The 10,829-nt window shown below is 42.2% G+C and overlaps 1 non-coding gene across 1 annotated transcript; it reads right to left on the bottom strand.

Annotated features, from left to right (window-relative positions):
• Window positions 1–9,039: 9,039 nt before the first annotated feature.
• Window positions 9,040–9,111, bottom strand: TRNAS-ACU (transfer RNA serine (anticodon ACU)). The gene has a single exon. It is a non-coding gene; the product is annotated as a tRNA-Ser (tRNA).
• Between the last annotated feature and the right edge of the window lie 1,718 nt (window positions 9,112–10,829).

Below are 10,829 nucleotides of genomic sequence, written 5' to 3'. Positions count from 1 at the left end.
CTACCTCTTCGCTGCGCTGCTTGAACTCCTGCCGTTCGGTCTCATTACAAAATAAAAAAATAAAAAAATAAAAAATAAGTAAGACATTAAATAAATAAGTAAATGAATAAATAAATGAAGTGTATAAGTTTATAGGAAGTGCAGGTGGGCTGGCGGTGGTCGAACGGCGACACGGCGGACACACTCGCAGGAGTCACTCGAAATCCCGGCTGTCCTTCGTCTACCTCTTCGCTGCGCTGCTTGAACTCCTGCCGGTCGGTCCCATTACAAAATAAAAAAAAATAAACAAATAAAAAATAAGTAAGAAATTAAATAAATAAGTAACTAAATAAATAAATGAAGTGTATAAGTTTATAGGAAGTGCAGGTGGGCTGGCGGTGGTCGAACGGCGACACGGCGGACACACTCGCAGGAGTCACTCGAAATCCCGGCTGCCCTTCGTCTACCTCTTCGCTGCGCTGCTTGAACTCCTGCCGTTCGGTCTCATTACAAAATAAAAAAATAAAAAAATAAAAAATAAGTAAGATATTAAATAAATAAGTAAATAAATAAATAAATGAAGTGTATAAGTTTATAGGAAGCGCAGGTGGGCTGGCGGTGGTCGAACGGCGACACGGCGGACACACTCATAGGCGTCACTCGAAATCCCGGCTGCCCTTCGTCTACCTCTTCGCTGCGCTGCTTGAACTCCTGCCGGTCGGTCTCATTACAAAATAAAAAAATAAAAAAATAAAAAATAAGTAAGACATTAAATAAATAAGTAAATAAATAAATAAATGAAGTGTATAAGTTTATAGGAAGCGCAGGTGGGCTGGCGGTGGTCGAACGGCGACACGGCGGACACACTCATAGGCGTCACTCGAAATCCCGGCTGCCCTTCGTCTACCTCTTCGCTGCGCTGCTTGAACTCCTGCCGGTCGGTCTCATTACAAAATAAAAAAATAAAAAAATAAAAAATAAGTAAGATATTAAATAAATAAGTAAATAAATAAATAAATGAAGTGTATAAGTTTATAGGAAGCGCAGGTGGGCTGGCGGTGGTCGAACGGCGACACGGCGGACACACTCATAGGCGTCACTCGAAATCCCGGCTGCCCTTCGTCTACCTCTTCGCTGCGCTGCTTGAACTCCTGCCGTTCGGTCTCATTACAAAATAAAAAAATAAAAAAATAAAAAATAAGTAAGACATTAAATAAATAAGTAAATGAATAAATAAATGAAGTGTATAAGTTTATAGGAAGTGCAGGTGGGCTGGCGGTGGTCGAACGGCGACACGGCGGACACACTCGCAGGAGTCACTCGAAATCCCGGCTGTCCTTCGTCTACCTCTTCGCTGCGCTGCTTGAACTCCTGCCGTTCGGTCTCATTACAAAATAAAAAAATAAAAAAATAAAAAATAAGTAAGATATTAAATAAATAAGTAAATAAATAAATAAATGAAGTGTATAAGTTTATAGGAAGCGCAGGTGGGCTGGCGGTGGTCGAACGGCGACACGGCGGACACACTCATAGGCGTCACTCGAAATCCCGGCTGCCCTTCGTCTACCTCTTCGCTGCGCTGCTTGAACTCCTGCCGGTCGGTCCCATTACAAAATAAAAAAAAATAAACAAATAAAAAATAAGTAAGAAATTAAATAAATAAGTAACTAAATAAATAAATGAAGTGTATAAGTTTATAGGAAGTGCAGGTGGGCTGGCGGTGGTCGAACGGCGACACGGCGGACACACTCGCAGGAGTCACTCGAAATCCCGGCTGCCCTTCGTCTACCTCTTCGCTGCGCTGCTTGAACTCCTGCCGTTCGGTCTCATTACAAAATAAAAAAATAAAAAAATAAAAAATAAGTAAGATATTAAATAAATAAGTAAATAAATAAATAAATGAAGTGTATAAGTTTATAGGAAGCGCAGGTGGGCTGGCGGTGGTCGAACGGCGACACGGCGGACACACTCATAGGCGTCACTCGAAATCCCGGCTGCCCTTCGTCTACCTCTTCGCTGCGCTGCTTGAACTCCTGCCGTTCGGTCTCATTACAAAATAAAAAAATAAAAAAATAAAAAATAAGTAAGACATTAAATAAATAAGTAAATGAATAAATAAATGAAGTGTATAAGTTTATAGGAAGCGCAGGTGGGCTGGCGGTGGTCGAACGGCGACACGGCGGACACACTCATAGGAGTCACTCGAAATCCCGGCTGCCCTTCGTCTACCTCTTCGCTGCGCTGCTTGAACTCCTGCCGTTCGGTCTCATTACAAAATAAAAAAATAAAAAAATAAAAAATAAGTAAGACATTAAATAAATAAGTAAATAAATAAATAAATGAAGTGTATAAGTTTATAGGAAGTGCAGGTGGGCTGGCGGTGGTCGAACGGCGACACGGCGGACACACTCATAGGCGTCCCTCGAAATCCCGGCTGCCCTTCGTCTACCTCTTCGCTGCGCTGCTTGAACTCCTGCCGTTCGGTCTCATTACAAAATAAAAAAATAAAAAAATAAAAAATAAGTAAGACATTAAATAAATAAGTAAATGAATAAATAAATGAAGTGTATAAGTTTATAGGAAGCGCAGGTGGGCTGGCGGTGGTCGAACGGCGACACGGCGGACACACTCGCAGGAGTCACTCGAAATCCCGGCTGCCCTTCGTCTACCTCTTCGCTGCGCTGCTTGAACTCCTGCCGTTCGGTCTCATTACAAAATAAAAAAATAAAAAAATAAAAAATAAGTAAGACATTAAATAAATAAGTAAATGAATAAATAAATGAAGTGTATAAGTTTATAGGAAGTGCAGGTGGGCTGGCGGTGGTCGAACGGCGACACGGCGGACACACTCGCAGGAGTCACTCGAAATCCCGGCTGCCCTTCGTCTACCTCTTCGCTGCGCTGCTTGAACTCCTGCCGTTCGGTCTCATTACAAAATAAAAAAATAAAAAATAAAAAATAAGTAAGACATTAAATAAATAAGTAAATGAATAAATAAATGAAGTGTATAAGTTTATTGGAAGTGCAGGTGGGCTGGCGGTGGTCGAACGGCGACACGGCGGACACACTCGCAGGAGTCACTCGAAATCCCGGCTGCCCTTCGTCTACCTCTTCGCTGCGCTGCTTGAACTCCTGCCGTTCGGTCTCATTACAAAATAAAAAAATAAAAAATAAAAAATAAGTAAGACATTAAATAAATAAGTAAATGAATAAATAAATGAAGTGTATAAGTTTATAGGAAGTGCAGGTGGGCTGGCGGTGGTCGAACGGCGACACGGCGGACACACTCGCAGGAGTCACTCGAAATCCCGGCTGCCCTTCGTCTACCTCTTCGCTGCGCTGCTTGAACTCCTGCCGTTCGGTCTCATTACAAAATAAAAAAATAAAAAATAAAAAATAAGTAAGACATTAAATAAATAAGTAAATAAATAAATAAATGAAGTGTATAAGTTTATAGGAAGTGCAGGTGGGCTGGCGGTGGTCGAACGGCGACACGGCGGACACACTCGCAGGAGTCACTCGAAATCCCGGCTGCCCTTCGTCTACCTCTTCGCTGCGCTGCTTGAACTCCTGCCGTTCGGTCTCATTACAAAATAAAAAAATAAAAAATAAAAAATAAGTAAGACATTAAATAAATAAGTAAATGAATAAATAAATGAAGTGTATAAGTTTATAGGAAGCGCAGGTGGGCTGGCGGTGGTCGAACGGCGACACGGCGGACACACTCGCAGGAGTCACTCGAAATCCCGGCTGCCCTTCGTCTACCTCTTCGCTGCGCTGCTTGAACTCCTGCCGTTCGGTCTCATTACAAAATAAAAAAATAAAAAATAAAAAATAAGTAAGACATTAAATAAATAAGTAAATAAATAAATAAATGAAGTGTATAAGTTTATAGGAAGTGCAGGTGGGCTGGCGGTGGTCGAACGGCGACACGGCGGACACACTCGCAGGAGTCACTCGAAATCCCGGCTGCCCTTCGTCTACCTCTTCGCTGCGCTGCTTGAACTCCTGCCGTTCGGTCTCATTACAAAATAAAAAATAAATAAATAAGTAAGTAAATATTATTTCTCATTATGTTCTGTAGTTTTTATAACGACGCTCAAAACCTCTCCGTTTTTTTTTTCTGTGCCACGTTGCAATGTAGTCGATGATGTGGAATCTGAAGAATGGCGACCAGAGAAGACTCCTGAAACTTTCTGAACGCGAACCTGCACAAAACTCTACCACACAACACAACCATTGCACAGACAACGTTTACAGGGTCTTGAACCTGTGCTTGCAGGCGCTAGCTTCTACGAAATAACCTTTTACAGTTACTGCACAAAAAAGGGCGTCTAACATATAGGACGCGAGGCACACATGAATTAGAGATTTACGAGCTTACGTGCGAAACTCTTCCTTCGGCAGTCAGTCAGCAACGAATGCAATGCAAATCTGGCCATGGACAGCACATTACCGCCGCCTTGTACAGCATGACATTTCCTATATCTCCACCGGTGGAACCTGGTTCAAAAGTATTGTCAAGGTACTGTATTCAAACGGTTATCACCGCGATTCAAAGGCTTGGAGAGACTTCAAATTAAATCCCGCATGTAGCTGCACTCAAATCATGAGTTGGAACAATATTCCAGTTCAATTTCAATGATGTTCAGTTTTCACTCTGCTCCATAAAATTTCGGAAATATTTTGTTCAGTAAATAGCTCTACACATTAAATATGGTGGAAAACAAGTTCGCAGCATGGATTCGAGTTTTTATATCTTGCATATGTATATTTGTTCTGCTCCGAGTATGCTGCAATAATCCGCCTGTTGATTACAATAGCACCCTTAGACCTGAGACATAGGTATTCGACCTGGACTTAATTCTGCTGGCTTATTAGCGACTAAAATAGCCTCACTGATTGTGTAGCGACCCAGTATTCATTTCGTATATTCCAAGAGCACCTTACCTGATTTTGTTAATCAACATGACGTTGCATGTGCTCTCTTACTCGGCATTTAGGATGTTCACAGAAAGACCGTAATCGAGGTACCATGACGATTTTTGGTTTCCGAAGAAATTTTTACCTGAGAAATGCGTCGTCAGAAAGAATGAAACTTAGTTTTGCTTGAAACGCTGGAGCTTTTCAGGAGAAAATCCGCATACCACAAGAGGTGGGAGATGTCGCATTGAGAAATTCGTGAAATTCGCCTTTTTATATGCCCATAGATAATAAAATAAATATTTGTTGAATGTCTATACTGTTGCAGCACTAACGTGCTAACTTTTATGTTCTAAGCATTGCAAAAATTGACTTTGGCTTTTTAAACTTCGCAGCAAAAAATCGTTAAGATTGAAGATAAACTACCGCATTCGTAAACTCAGTTTTTATGGCACTAATTGGCAAAAAAGGATTACGAAATCCAAACTGAAATATTTTCTTAGTAGTAATTGCTACGTTTTACTACTGCCGGACACAGTCTGAATTTCTAGCGTGGCCAGGTATTTGTGATCAGGTGTTGAAATCATCTGAAATTCGAAAATTCTGAAACATGGTCAGCTTTTACGCTGCTTCAGAAAAACCTTTCATCATCGGTTTTCTTCAGAATTTCTAAGAAAGACCATTAGTGCCTGGTAACTCTTCATCAATAAAACAGTAATGCATTACACACTGCTCTACCCACAATATAAATGCTTAGTGCTGACTCCATTTTGTTCCATTGCCAACACCTTAATATTGTCTGTTAAAAGAGGAACGCTGCACATTTCGCTTCGAACTTAATGCATATCCTTTAGCTTTAGTTATCACAATGGCACGCAAACAGAAAATATTTTGGCAGTTCCTTATGAAGTTTCTGAATAAGTCAAAACAAGATTTGCTTTCTTCGGGTGCTGACCATAAGGCTGGGTAACGAGAGTCAGAGTTTTCCCGAACTTCAGAAGCATTTGAGCGCTATTTTTTATTAAATCACGTTTATAAAACACTTTGCGCAAAGTTTAGCAGTATTTTGATCGAGCCTACTGATTTTAATTAAACTTCGGGCAAAGGTGCGCCCTATGGTGTAGTTGTGCGTTCTGCTTCAGGTACTCAAATATCGCCAAAAAACGCCTTATTCCAGGAAACCTGAATATTTTCAGCATATTTTGGCTAGCTAGCGCAGTATGAATCCTCGGTACGGGCAAGCGTTGCCGAAGCGATGAAACTTTCGCCGCAGAAAATATTTGGAATTAGTATTAAGCATGAAAACCCAACGGTAAATTGGCAAACAGCGAAGTCTTCTTTATATTTAAGAAATAACTATGCAGAAGGGCCGCACAATTGCTCCCCGCAAATACGCTACATCTATTCCATCGTGATTTATACATGAAGGAAGGCAGAACTGTAAGTAAAAAAAAATATTGCTCTGCATTGCCACTTTGTCGAATGTTGGACAGTTGGTCTGCCGATTGCATTCAATATACGCCATTGGCAAAAAAAGAATATTTATCGTTTTTCACATGCGTTGCCATGTCAGAAAAGCGGACGCAGAGATCCGCTATTGTTTCCAACTGCATGTCTGAAGCCGGCATGTGCATGCGTGGATCTACCAAGCTCAAGGCCTAAAATGAACGCATCCATTTACAGGACTAGGCAACTGGTATCAATGGCACGGCTTCCAGTCACTGTAAGAACAAATAGCCATTTCACTAGCTCCAACGCAAGGAATATAGATTTACAGAGCCCGTGTTTCCGCCCACTGGGCACTGAAAAATGGTGTGCATCGTCAGTGGCGATCTGGTTAGCACACATTTGATTACTTGCTCTAGATTCAAAATGAAGGTGCAGAATTCCTCAGTGGCTTCTTAGGCATACCGAAAGCAAAGCTAAATTATATTATCATTACCGATGTTCCTCACAGTCAGCTTACTGACCTTCACGACGGGATGGAGAAGAGCGGAAAAAAAATACGATTTTTCTTCAAAGAAAAATACGGCGTTTCTTTCAAGACTAAGTTTCATTTCTCTGTGTCAACACGTTTTACCACCTCAAATTAAAATTTCACTGTATACGAACGACTGCCACTGGGCGCCGATTACAGTCTTCGTGCACAAACCAATATACATTGTTTCTTTCGTTTGTTTTTATTATGCCTGTAGCTTTGTGTTTCTGTCAAAGCAATCTGAACACAAGGTGTGCTTCTCACACAAAATCGCAGCATTTATGAATAAATGAAGCTTACTTGGGCTTGCGAGCTTCGCTGACAAAACTTTGCAACCACACCATACCCGCAACATCTATTCGCTTCTGCGTGTGAGAAAATACAGAACAGAATCTGTAGAAAGCAGCTATCGCTACATAAGAGCTGAGATTTCCAACCGAATATAGCAGGAAGCGATAAAGCAGTCGATTTGACTGGCAATGGCACCACTTACTTTTTAAAGTCGAGTAACAGCCCTTACCTTCAGTTTTCTGATAGAAATTAGGTTTTGAGGGACGGTTCCGAAAGCTTCTGCTTCCAGACTCACGGTAGATGGTGAGAGCTGTAGCTTCAGCAACACTGCCTGGTCTTCGTTGCAAAATGTTCCTTTAAGCGTGCATAATGCCATTTTGTATTTGCGCAAACGCAGCAGTTTTGGAACTTGGGGTGACGGAAACGAAACAAGAAGTACCTTGTACAAAAACTTGACCTAACATATCGATCGTTGCGCTCTCACGACGTCGTTCACGCATTAGCTAGAGTGCTTATTCTAAGAAGGCCAATGAGAGCGTTCGATGTGGTACACCGCCTTGCTGAGGGTGCTATAGAACGCTTGACGACGTTCTTGCGTAATAGCTTCTTCGCGCCTCTTCAGTGCTGGCTGTGATGCAAAGGTCAATAACCTTCTTTTGAGAAGAAAATTCTCTGCATACATCGGACAACCGATTTTGTTTAGACTGCGGAGATGCGGTGCATGAATTAAAGCCCATTTAAACATTTTTTATTCCGAAGGTTCAAGCGGGCAAAATAGAGCCACTTCGCCAAGCGGCAATTTATTTCCACTGCACTGTTTACAGTTGCTGGTTGCGATTAACCTGTGAGCCTATAGGCGCGTTCGGAAGGCTCTCGAAAGTGGTCACAAGCAAAATGTTACTGAATTACAGCAGAACTTCATGTATTTCGTGTAAGACTAACACCTAGGGGGAACTGTGAAATCGATTCGTTCCCAGAAATTATGGACATGTGCATTTTTTCAGTGCGACGTTGTTTATGAATCTCCATGCTGATATCGTGAGATTTCACCATAACAATCACTATATTCAAAGCTCCCTCCTCGGGACGCTTGCAGTTTTCTGCTATTTCTTCTCACGAACGCACCGTGTTACTTTCCCGTGACAGTGTTTACTAATTACTGCAAGCGCAGGACAACCTTCAAAAGCAATATTCTGCTACGCATTGGCAGAATACACAATTCCAAGCGGCATCGACTGCAAATCCACTTTTAAATTTTAATAATCAACATTTTGTTTCGAAACATTAAGGGTCAAAAATGCCGTTCTATATAAGCTCGTTGAGTTCCCTTTCTTGTTTTTTATTTTAAGATTTTCTTCGCTGCGTGTGGCACCATCGGCGAAATTGCGTTTTCTTCTGCATGATGAAAAACAATAACGGCGTCTTTACTAGCTGCATTAGAAATGCGAGCGACTCCATTTTAATTAATGCAAACACGGGAAAACCAACTTAGCGAGCTGCTTAAAGTGCATTTTTTCCATCTGTATTTCAACCCAAAACGCTAATTCAGAAAATTTGAAAACTGGGCTCGCCTTTCAAGCTGACAGCTTTAAATGTTCCAGCCTAATCGTGCGCGCTAGAACCGAGAATTTATTAATAATAATTGGTTTTGGGGGAAAGGAAATGGCGCAGTATCTGTCTCATATATCTTTGGACACCTGAACCGCGCCGTAAGGGAAGGGATAAAGGAGGGAGTGAAAGAAGAAAGGAAGAATAGGTGCCGTAGTGGAGGGCTCCGGAATAATTTCGACCACCTGGGGATCTTTAACGTGCACTGACATCGCACAGCACACGGGCGCCTTAGCGCTTTTCCTCCATAAAAAAGGAGCCGCCGCGGTCGGGTTCGAACCCGGGAACTCTGGATCAGTAGTCTAGCGCCCTAACCACTGAGCCACCGCGGCGGGGCCACCGAGAATTTAAAAAGTCGAATAGGGAATTTTAGAAAACTGGTCGTTTTTGGATTGAGCTCTATCGCATTCATACGTACGTCTTGATATACTGTCCCCGTCAACAGAAAACAGCCCAAAGGGTTTGCCTGTAAACTGTTAAGCAGGGCTCCATAGTACATCTATAGCAGTCCAAATGAGGACGCGAACCCATTCCTTTATCGAATGATTACGGTCTCTAAGGTTGCATTACGAGGCATGTTGCGGGACTGACAAGCAAACACCTTGGGCTGTATACTTTTGACGGGGGCTGTACAATCTCTTCCACAGATAGAGAGAAACTGGGAGAACTGCCGCCGAAAGCCGGCGAGTATCGGTGGCAAAGATGCATGCGGAATAAACACGGCCGGGGGCTATATCTGAGCATGAGCCCTGGTGCCATCCAATGTAGCTGGCTGTCATCGGCAGCGGTTTGCGATGCGCGGCGGTCAAGCGCTACACGTTTTCCTCTATATAACAGCCCGTACAATTACCATGCACATGCTCCACCGATGTCTCTCAAAGATTTTTCCAAAACTCTAATGAATAAGTAAAATCACTCGGCATATCACGAGCAACGGAAGCGTCCGCAAGCAGCAAAAATCAAGCACGAATGAAATATAAAGAACCCCAGAAAGAGTTTTCAGCAGCGGGACAAAGAGCGTTAATTAACCCTCTGCGCGGCGAGTCAGGACGAAAACAGCGATGGAAAGAACCAGGCCGATGCACGTAACTCACCAGGGCTGGCGCCTTGATCTTTTACCTGCAGTGCTCCTTATCTGTGTATATTACGTGGTGAAAAGGCTATTAGCGGTCACATAGCGGCGCTTTCGATTTCGGATATGGTTGTGGCATGAATCTCCTACAACTTTAAAAAGAGAGTCCTAACCGGTAGGTTGGATTGAAGGAAACCCGCTTTTAACCCCCTCGCATGCTTCCATCACTACGCCCATTTTTCTTCGATGCTTGGCACTGCCTTGTCTAAATTTTAATCAGTCATTATTTGCGCAAGAGACAGCACTCTTAGGAAGATTTCATCAAACATGATCAAAAAATCTTTGCAAACCCAAATCGTCCTCAAAGCGATTTTCTAATTATTATTTACTCAGCAGACACAGAGGGTCGTGAAACAGCCGTGCACATAGTTTTTGAATTTGTAAGAATGGACAAAAACCTACTAGTTCCATTGAAGGTTTCCTAGGTATCTCTCAAGGACCCGAAAAAGTGTTAAAGAAAAGCCTCGCTGCAGTCGTTTTCAACTAGAACACGTGAAAGAAACTGAATCAGCATTAAGAGCGGAACACACGGGCGCCTTAGCGTTTTTCCTCCATAAAAACGCAGCCACCCTATCGCGGCGGCTGCGTTTTTATGGAGGAAAAACGCTAAGACGCCCGTGTGCTGTGCGATGTCAGCGCACGCTAAAGATCCCCAGGTGGTCGAAATTATTCCGGAGCCCTTCACTACGGCACCTATCTCTTCATTTCTTCTTTCACTCCCTCCTTTATCCCTTCCCTTATGGCGCGGTTCAAAAGTCCAACGATATATGAGAGATACTGCGCCATTTCCTTTCCCACAGAACCAACTAATATTATTATTATTATTGCCATATATATATATATATATATATATATATATATATATATATATATATATATATATATATATATATATATATATATATATATATATATATA

This window comes from Amblyomma americanum, chromosome 7, assembly GCF_052857255.1.
Source record: "Amblyomma americanum isolate KBUSLIRL-KWMA chromosome 7, ASM5285725v1, whole genome shotgun sequence".
In the NCBI taxonomy this organism is placed as follows: domain Eukaryota; kingdom Metazoa; phylum Arthropoda; class Arachnida; order Ixodida; family Ixodidae; genus Amblyomma; species Amblyomma americanum.
This window is presented reverse-complemented; position numbering and strand designations above follow the sequence as displayed.